This window comes from Ictalurus punctatus, chromosome 28 (assembly GCF_001660625.3).
Source record: "Ictalurus punctatus breed USDA103 chromosome 28, Coco_2.0, whole genome shotgun sequence".
NCBI classification, from domain to species: domain Eukaryota; kingdom Metazoa; phylum Chordata; class Actinopteri; order Siluriformes; family Ictaluridae; genus Ictalurus; species Ictalurus punctatus.
The window spans coordinates 14,433,690-14,443,731 of NC_030443.2; the positions used below are offsets into that span (position 1 = coordinate 14,433,690).

At 39.0% G+C, this 10,042-nt stretch overlaps 1 protein-coding gene across 5 annotated transcripts in view; it reads right to left on the reverse strand.

Moving 5' to 3' along the window:
- The window catches only part of zmp:0000001168 (signal-induced proliferation-associated 1-like protein 2), a 72,238-nt gene extending 70,124 nt beyond the window's left edge, over positions 1-2,114 (reverse strand). For 3 of the 5 annotated variants that reach the window (XR_006981324.2, XR_006981323.2, XM_047151862.2), the window contains exon 1: positions 1,243-1,731. The gene's annotated coding sequence lies outside the window, so the exon portion shown is untranslated. Of the gene's footprint in view, positions 1-1,242; positions 1,732-1,758 lie in introns of those variants that run through there. The other 2 variants (XM_017459725.3, XM_017459724.3) reach the window with 2 other exon arrangements.
- Between the last annotated feature and the right edge of the window lie 7,928 nt (positions 2,115-10,042).

Here is a 10,042-nt window from a genome sequence, read left to right on the forward strand (position 1 = left end):
ATGGAGACTTTTGGGATGCCCTGTAGAATCCCTCAGGGTTAGACTGTGGGTCTACCACCATTTAACCCATTATCATCCTTACAAGTATTTTACAATCCAACCGATAGGAATATGTGCGTATGTATATGCAATCTATAGGCCTGTACATGCACATGCATAATGTCTGTGTTGCTCACATTGCATCATTTAATCAATCCAGCCAGGCGCACATTAACTCCGGGGTTAACAACACGTTTTTCAAGCATGACCTCTGTAGTGCCGCTTCCCACAAAGTAGATGAATGGATGGATGGAATTTCTCCACCTTTTACCACTGATCCTGGATCAGCATCTCTTGCTTTGGTGCGTTACATGAGCGTGGACAAAACGCTGATCCCTGATCAGTGCGGAACAGAGATGTTTTGAGCAGCAGGGGATCGCGACCGACGCAGACTGACATATGTTCAACACTTCCGATAAATACGGAAGGATACACAGAGCTCCCAGCTGAGTGAGCTGACGCCATGCTGCAGATTAACACACACTCTGATTTACTGCGAGATAAATGATTCATTTGTGAGTGGAATGTTTGATTCTGGAGCTGATCTCGGATCAGGCTTTATGTGGTTTGGTGTAGGGGGAAGAAATGAGAATGAGACGTGCATACACAAGCCCACTGCACTACAGGAGATGATGTATAGTGTAAAGAGAGAGGGTTGTTATATTGTTAACAAACCTACGTCAAAGGCTAATGCATTTATTCTGAAATGGCATGTCATTGTGCGGTGGAACTACAACCACATCATCTAACACACACACGCATTCACACACACGCACACCCACACATACAGCGTCAAGTGCCATTATGAAAAGGCATGCACCCTTGCTCTAGTCTTTATTGCTCTTGGTTACATAAGATGCCTCCTTATCTCCATTCATCCCTCCGTCTTTTAATATATCTTTATTTTCCTCAGTGCATTCCAGAGAGAAAAGGAGGAAAAAGGTGGGGGGAAATAAAATACATCTGCATCCTTTCTTTTTTTTCCCCTCTATGTGCCACCTTGAAAACAACACCCTCATCTTTCAGAAGAGCGGAAGTGATTTAGCGGCATCTCTCCATTTCTTATTGTTTCTGCATGTCATGTGCACTGCCTTCCCCAGTTTTTACATTTTACACCTCCTTCACATTCATCCCTCCATCCCTTGTTCCATCTGCAGGATTTGACTTTGTGCAAGCACAAAAAGAGAGGAATATCCATCTTACCTTTGTGGGACTGCTTCTGTTTCTATCATTCTCTCTCTCTCTCTTTCTCTCTCCCTCTCTCTGTCTTCACCTGCTCCACGTCCTCAGGTCCTGCAGCTTTGCAGTCCTCACGGCAAGGTCTGCAGTGGCTCCGTGTCAATGTCATAAAAGTGCTGTGTGTCGGTGTGTGAGTGTGTGTGTATATGTGTGTGTGTGTGTGTGTGTATGTCTCTCTCTCTCTCTCTCTCTCTGAGACAACAGCAGCCAGTGCGAAAGCGAGCACTGAGCCCTCGACATCATTTCCTCCTAAGCATTTCCCCTCACTGTGTTTCACACATCCTCTTTTCGATTCTCGTAGCTTATTTTCTATTTCTGCTTCACAATCATGCACGCACACACACACACACACACAGGGCAGGGGAAGTAATTGGGGTCTCAGCAAAAATGAGCAAAGCGTCTCGTCCCAGATCAGCTTACAAACTGTGTGTGTGTGTGTGTGTGTGTGTGTGTGTGTGTGTTTAATAAAAATGGTCTTACCTCTGCATGTCTGCTTGCCCTGTCCTTATTCCATCCTGCTGTTCTCTGTTGTCTCCCCTCTTTCTTCCATGACAGCATTTTTCTGCTATCTACTCTCCTTCTCTCTCTACCTCTCTCTATGTTGCTGTCTTGTCTTCTTTTCTCCTTTTTGAGTGTGATTGTCTCTAGAACAAGAAAATCCTGCCTGCCTGCTCAGAGCCTTCTCCCTGGCTTATTGTGTCCCCGTTGTTCAGACTGAGGCAGGTTGATTTGTACTCTCTCTCTCTCTCTCTCTCTCTCTCTCTCTCTCTCTCTCTCTCTCTCTGTATCTCTCTTTCTCTCACTCCTGATTCCATTCACATCACACTAAGACCAACCCCCTCCTCCTGCTGCTGCTGTGATTACATCCCCTGCTGCTCTCTTCCCCCACCTCCCTGCTTCTCTCTCTCTCTCTCTCTCTCTCTCTCTCTCTCACTGTGTTCCTCCCTCTCTCTGTAGCTCTTAGAGACAGAAATTGCAACAGACACCAGTAAAAAAGGTCTACCTACAATGTCTATCTATATTCCCTCTTTCATTCTTTCTATATGAATGATCTGATGATTCATACTGATGAGAAATGAGTCAATTCTTCTCAAAGGATTAATCAGGATTCGATCTTGACAGATTCAACATTCGATGCATTCAATTCATCATGATAAAACGTATTATTTAGTATTTAATACTTAGTATTTAACAGCATTATTGAGCCTATAATTTTGTACCTTTACAAATATGAACGCTAGTCTTACGTGCCTAAATCAAGAAAGATGAAAAAGCTTTCTTAAGCAAAGAAGATCTCAAGGAGTCAGTTATTATTATGATTCATCAATAAATCAGAAACATTAATGTTACAGATATATATATATTTTTTAATTCCTTTGGATCAAATATCCACCATCTTCTACTCATCTTCATGCAGTCACACGGATGCTGATTTGGCTTTCTATGTACAGTCAGCTCCATAATTCGTAATTATGGGCGCCATCTCATCTTTTAAATGGATGAGCAAAAACTAATTTGTATAAAACAAACAACTTTTTTAGTCACACAATAATAATTTTCAATACTACTACTATTACTGCTACTACTACTACTACTACTACTACTACTACTAATAATAATAATAATAATAATAATAAAAATTTGCTTGCACAATTAAAAGCTATAATAAAGCCTGAACAGGTTTTGCCCATGACAATACTAAAAATATTCATATGTGTTCAAGCAGACAAAGTGGATACATATACAGGGGGAAACATAATGTAAGCTATGGAAATTAAAATAAGATCAAGATGCTTTAGGAATTGATTTATAATCACATTGTGACTAAGTGCACACAATACACATGTATTTTAAAGCCTTTTTAAGATTTCCCTCTCTGTATGTGTGTTAATGTAAAAGCTAGTGAGATGTGGTAAAGGTGTATAGGTGTGTGTGTGTGTGTGTGTGTGTGTGTGTGTGTGTGTGTTTAAATCCTATCAGCAAAATCATTATCTATTCCTTTTCCATAAAGATGAGTGTGGTGTAGGGCATATAGGGTTTATAGTGTGCATCCCTGCTCTGATTGTGTCACCATGCCAGAGCGATGGTGTCAGTCAAGCAGCAGATTGCCAGTGTGTGTGTGTGTGTGTGCGTGTGTGCAGAATTCTGCACGCCTCTGTGAGCGCCCTCCACCCCGCCTCCTTCTCAACATCAAATTAACAGCCGTTCGCCACGGAGGATTATGTTGCATTTAATTTGTCTTTTCCAGACTCCTGCTCCAAAATATTTCCCTCTCTCTCTCTCTCTCTCTCTCTCTCTCTCTCTCTCTCTCTCTCTCTCTGTGGCATAGTTTGTCCCAACCAGGGGCACAACAGACATATTTCAGGTTGAACCAAAATTCACCTAATGTACTGTTGCATTTTGTCTCAGCACACCTCAGTGTCACAGTGTAGTAACATTTATTATATGCAATAGCTTAATGGAAGCGTCCTCTCTGTCGTTCACCTCCAAACTCTACAGACATAAACGCAGTTGCGGATTATTTTTTATAAAGAACGTACTAGAATTTTTCTTGTCGTCTCATTTATACCCATGCATAGTGTATACAATGAGACAAAATATTATGTTTACAGGAACGTACAGGAGCATAAAATGAGACAAACCAAAAGAAGCAACATCACACACATCTCGAACCGTGACTCCAGATTGAATGGCACCCTTCAAAAGAATGACTAATAATTAGTGTATAAAATATACATTATCCACAAAGATGAATCATTAAATGTATCATTAAAACGGTTGAAGAAACTAATGAGCATTAATATAATAAAACTCATTTTAAAAACTTTTTAATAATAGCGTTTTATCTCAAAAACAGAGGCAAATTTATTGCTACCCCTTAAGAATATGTAAAGTTGTGCACATTTATATATTTTATACCCTTATGGGATAATTAGATGTAAGTACAGTGTGTGTGAAATTGCTTTTTTGGAAAACATTCTTGAAAATGTTGTGGCCTTTGGCCAAATATGTGGTTGCACATGTGTAAAATTCTTTCATCATCCATTAACATTCGGAAAGCACAAAACAAAAGGAACAGATGGTTGCTGACCTGCACGAGAGGTAACAAAAAATACAGAACCAATTTTAATGGCAGTCATCACAGTCAAGGTTTTCCATTTTCTCTGAGACTTTCCATCAATTGGATGCGTGAGCATACCAACCCCAACCCCAAAAATGACCCCAAAGTTTCAGAATTGCACACTGTTGTTCATTCTTGGTTTGTCAAGTTTCAAAATCAGTGATTACTCACCACATAACAAGCTTTCCTAAGACCATCTTACAAAATACAGTACCTTACCAAGTTTCATCTGGTCTGTTGTCGTAGTTAAAAAACAGCTAAATTTTCATTACTGTAATGAAACGCAAAGAAATGGGACTGTATGGGGGAGGGGGTGGGGGCTATGTAAAATATTGTTATCATTGATGCTTTGGAGATGTTTCTTGGTTGTATGGTTGGGTTCTTATAGACTCATTGGTTTAGAGGAAAATATACTCTAAGCTATGATGTTCCTGAGCTGCTGTAAGTCATCCTGGCACTCCTATAACAGAATTCACTATCAAAGCTGTCAGGTGCCAGGCTGGATTTGTCAGAAGTTTTCATGCTCATACATCATCACAGACATGTCATATTTCGTCACAGATACAACATACCTCATCACACCCCCAACGTTAGGCACCAAAGAATATCCGGCTGTTATTACTTCCAGCTCTAGACACTCAATGATAAGAAAGATAAGAGCTGTCAAACAAAAAAGAGAAGTGAGAGAGGCTGGTGTCTGAATTGTAATTTGTGGCTCATAACACATGATACTTAATGATACTTACAATGAGATTTACTCTCTTTACGGCACTGCTAATGCAGTTATAACATGGGCACACATATACAACACCCGCTAGCAACTGGAACAAACCTGCGATTTTGAAGCAAGTTTTTCTTGTGGTGACAGTTTTCACAGTAAAACAGACATTTTAGAGTATTTGACTGCATTATTTTCTCTTGCTTGTCTCAGCTGATCATGTTTAATCACACTCTGGTCAAACTGTATAAAAAAGGAATTAGCAAGGAGAATTAATATTACAAATATGATCAGGGAACAAAGGCACTAATGGAAGTAAGAAGAGGCTAGCTGGCTAATCTTTTAGGGAATCTGTGGTCAGAAAGTTCAGTTATCTTCCCTTATAATCAACTAGTCAGTTGACACAGTTACTTTAAAACGTTTGGCTTTGCTGATATTAAGAGACATCAGAATTAGTGTGTAATATTTAATAAAACATTGTCTACTATTCTGAAGGCTTACCATAAAATATTAAGTTGACGGTTGAGTTTTGATTGCTGTTGTGTATCAAAGTGTATTAAAATAAAACAGGATATGCACAATACTAAGCAATATACAACATTTGTATTTCTTCCACAGGATTAATTTCGTATAATAGTACTACAGACGTTATTAGATTTTACTGTGAATTTAAACATGAATTTAAGCCACAGTTACTTCCGGTTTTTGTTGATGGCGATATGTCTCCCTCTGCAGGTCAAAAGGCATAAAAACAAGTCGACACGGTATTCTTGCGAGTATCAAAACAAAACAAAAGTCTATAATAAGCTGTTGTTGTTTGTAGCATTTGTGTCGTTATTTATATTGTTTATATATTTGTTGCATGTTATATCAGTCACGTTTTGATCGAGGCATTACTGTAAATAAAATCATGTCATCTTAATAATCGGCGACATCTAGCGGACAGTGTTGGTACTGCATTTTTACATTCCGTATCTTCACTTCGCTTTTGTCCTGTTCAGGGTTGGTGGACCCAGACCTAGGGACGCTTTATCTCAGCCAATCTACAGCAGGAGGAAACCGGAGAACCCAAGAGAAACCCACACGTACATGGAGAGAACATGCAATTCTCTACATAGACAGTAACTCAAGCTCATTATCAAACTGGGGCCGTGGAGCTGTGCGGTGGCAGGATGGTGGTACACAGGGTTGGGAAGGTTACTTTAAAAATATATTCTGTTACAGTTACAAATTACTTCATAAAAAATTTAACCAGTAACGTAATCCATGTATCACAATATGAAAGTAATGTAATCCGATTATTTTGTGGTTACTTCAACGTCACATATGTAAACAAAGTCAACAGAAAAGCAATATGATCTAAAATACTTTTATTTTGAGCTTATTTTAGAGCTTAAAACATGTTCAATGTTTGGATTTGTTTTAATGAAATGAATAAATTTGTTGCTCATGTGAATCACAACTGCCAAGGGAGAACCAGAACTGTAAACATGCAGCTGTCTATATTGTGTTATGTCAAAAGCAGGGCTCCAGATAAAAAAAAAAATCTATTAAGGAGCCGGTGGCTCATATAATAAACAAAAGGGTGTTTTGCAGACTTCTCAAGGGATGGGTAGACTTCTCAACTTCTCAAGGGATGGGCCCTCTGTGCTGATCCCAATCAAGTCTTCCAAGGTTGAATTGCGCACTTTTGATTTTATCCAGTTTTGAGCTGAAAAGCCAGGTTCACACTGAATAGCCAAAACTGGTAGGACACGCAATATCTCAACTAGATGCATCCTGCTCAAAGCACATGCTGTGTTGTTGTCGTATGTCTTGTACACATCCAGTCAATTTTCCTTCATTAGTAATGTCTGAGAGGTAAATTTGTTGAAAGGCAGCTCTTCACATGCAATCATATAGGTGGTGTTGAATTTTATTTTTAACTCTATCCATTCTGTCTCGTCATGTAGTTCACATGGACGAGACATTGCTTGTGCTGACGGTGTTTTTTGTGGAGCACTCTGTGATTACATAATCATGAACTTTTTTAATGCTTTTGACTATCGCCCTGTTTTCTCACAGCCTCTTTCTTAAAATTGTTCGTTCCGGTAATGAAATCTGTTTCCCCCGTTATTTTTTTGTCACAAAACTTTTGAAATTGAAATTTATATTTAGACCTGGAATTATCTTTATGAACATAAAGAAATAACCTTTTATGCATTCTTCATGCAGGTTCTCATTATGGCATACATGAAAATCCACTATTTGGACACTTTATTGTATTATATATTTAATTTAAAATTGATTACACTTAGTGTTTTAATTGGTCATTAATTAACACACAATCACAACAATCCATATTGACAATGCAAAAATGTTACTTCTTCTTTTTTTTTTTTTATTTACCGAAAATCAAAACCTCAAAATATCTCATTTAGGTACTCCAGACTGAGCTCGGATGTCTCTTGAACTTTTCTGAACTTCACCCATGGCAATTTCAAATGACTAGACATGATTTAGAAAAGCACACACCTGTGTGAATAAGGTCCATAAATTCACACTGCATGTCAGACCAAAAAGCAACTAATATGGGTAGTTTTGGTTTCATGGCACACATTTCTGTGATATAGGGAAGACTGTAGATTTGAACAAGTCATTCTAACCAAGTTTGTCTATTTAGTTAAGCTTCCCCTGGGTTGCTTTTGTGTTGGACATGCTGCATTTACTTTCTAATCTAGCAACAGAAAAGATCATGCAAGTCATCTTGTCCTGCAATCCTACTGCCTGGCCAATGGATCCAATCCCTTTCAAAATGCTCCAGACCTTCTCACAAGTCCTCCTCCCCTTCATCACTACTATCATCAATGGCTCCATAATATCTGATCATATACCAACTACGTTCAAGAGAGCAAGGATTACCCACTCTGGATCCCTCAGACAAGTAAGTAGTACTGGCAAGCAAGTATTGACCGGTATCACCTCTCTTTTCTTTCTAAAATCCTCAAAAACACTATCTACAATCAGCTGTCCCTCTGTCTCTGTGTCTCTCACAGAACAACCTCCAAAATCCTAACCAGTCTGGCTTCATGTGTTGCTTTTGTGTTGGACATGCTGCATTTAGTTCCCATTTAGGTCAAACAGTTCTGCTTTTGATGATTTTCAGTTTTAGTTCAGTTTTTATTTTGTCAGACAAACAGAATTCATTTAAGCATGTGTTTTCACATATAATACACATAATGTACAAAATTCGAATTCTTTTGTCAGCTTCCAAGCTCCATAACATTCTTAGGGGGAAAATAACCTTTTTTAAAGGTTCCTAAAGGTTCTAAGTAGTTCTTAACTTTCTAAACCCTTTCTGAGAGATAAAAACTAAGTTGCATGGTTCTATGTGGAGAAAATGAAGAACGACAGAGATGTGGAAGAAATCACAACTCAACACAGATGAGGTGACTTATGCTAAGACTGCCTTCTACAAAGAAAAGCTGGAAACTTCTGCACAAGATCCTCGCAAGCTCCACAGCTTTTTTTTTTTTCACTACTTAACTCACCGGCTCTTCCTGCAATTATCCTTCCTGACTGCTAAAGACTTTGTCATCTATTATGATGGAAATATTGAAAAATCTACCAGAATTTCAATCCTCGCACAATTCCTACACTGAATACTCAGGATTCTCCTTTTCTTTCACTGGCACATTTTTCTAATCTAGCAACAGAAAATATCATGCAAGTCATCTTGTCCTGCAATCCTACCACCTGGCCAATGGATCCAATGCCTACCACAATGCTCCAGACTTTCTCACAAGACCTCTTCCCCTTCATCAGTACTATCAACAGTGGCTCCGTATTAACCTGTCATATACCAACTACATTCAAGAGAGCAAGGATTATTCCCATCCTGAAGAAACCCTCTCTGGATCTCTCAGACAAGTAAGTAGTACTGACAAGCAAGTACCGAGTGGTATCACTTCTCTCTTTTCTTTCTAAAATCCTCAAAAACACTATCTCCAATCTCTTACAGAACAACCTCCAAGATCCTAACCAATCTGGCTTCAAAGTAGCACATTCCTCAGAGCTGTTTTGGCCATCAATGAGAAGCTACATGCTGCTAGATCAAACTGTCATCAGTCCTCATCCTCCTTGACCTTTCAGCAGCTTCTGACACAGTCAACCACAAGATTCTCTTGTTCATCCTCATGAGTTTTGGAATTCGTGGCATAGCACAGCAGTGGTATGCTTCCTACCTGGAAGGTTGGTCATATAAGGTTATGTAGACGGGATCCATATCTGCTCCAGCAGACTCTTCACTGGTGTCCCACAAGACTCAGTACTTGGTCCTCTTCTGTTCTCCCTCTATACTCTATCTCTTGGTGAAGTTATATACTCAAGTGAGTTTTCATATCACTGCTATGCGGATGACAATTAACTCATCCTCTCCTTCCTCCATCAGACACACATGTTTCCACTCAGATCTCAGCATGTCTGGCAGACATCTCATCATGCTGAATTGTAATCCCAGCAAAATTGAACTGCTGTTCATTCAGGTGATTCATCCCCATGTCAGGATCTTATGATCTCCCTGGACAACTCTCTGATCTCACCTTTGGCTGCTGCATGCAACCTTGGGGTAATCATGGATATTCAACTGTCCTTTTCCTCTCAAACTTGTTTCTCCTATTTTTCACAACAAGGTGGAGAGAGTTAACCTGGGACTAGCTCTGGTGCAGTGGTCACACTTCACAGTCAACCTGAGATGACAGATAGGGGTAAAATAAGATTAATTCAATATGCTTTAATATATTTGTATGAAATATAGTATGGTTAAATCTCAGGTATGTTTTTTTTAAACTACCTGAGTATTTAAATAATAATAATTTAAAAAAAAAACAAACAAACACACATATTAGATATTGGGGTACACGGTGGCTTAGTTGTTAGCATGTTTG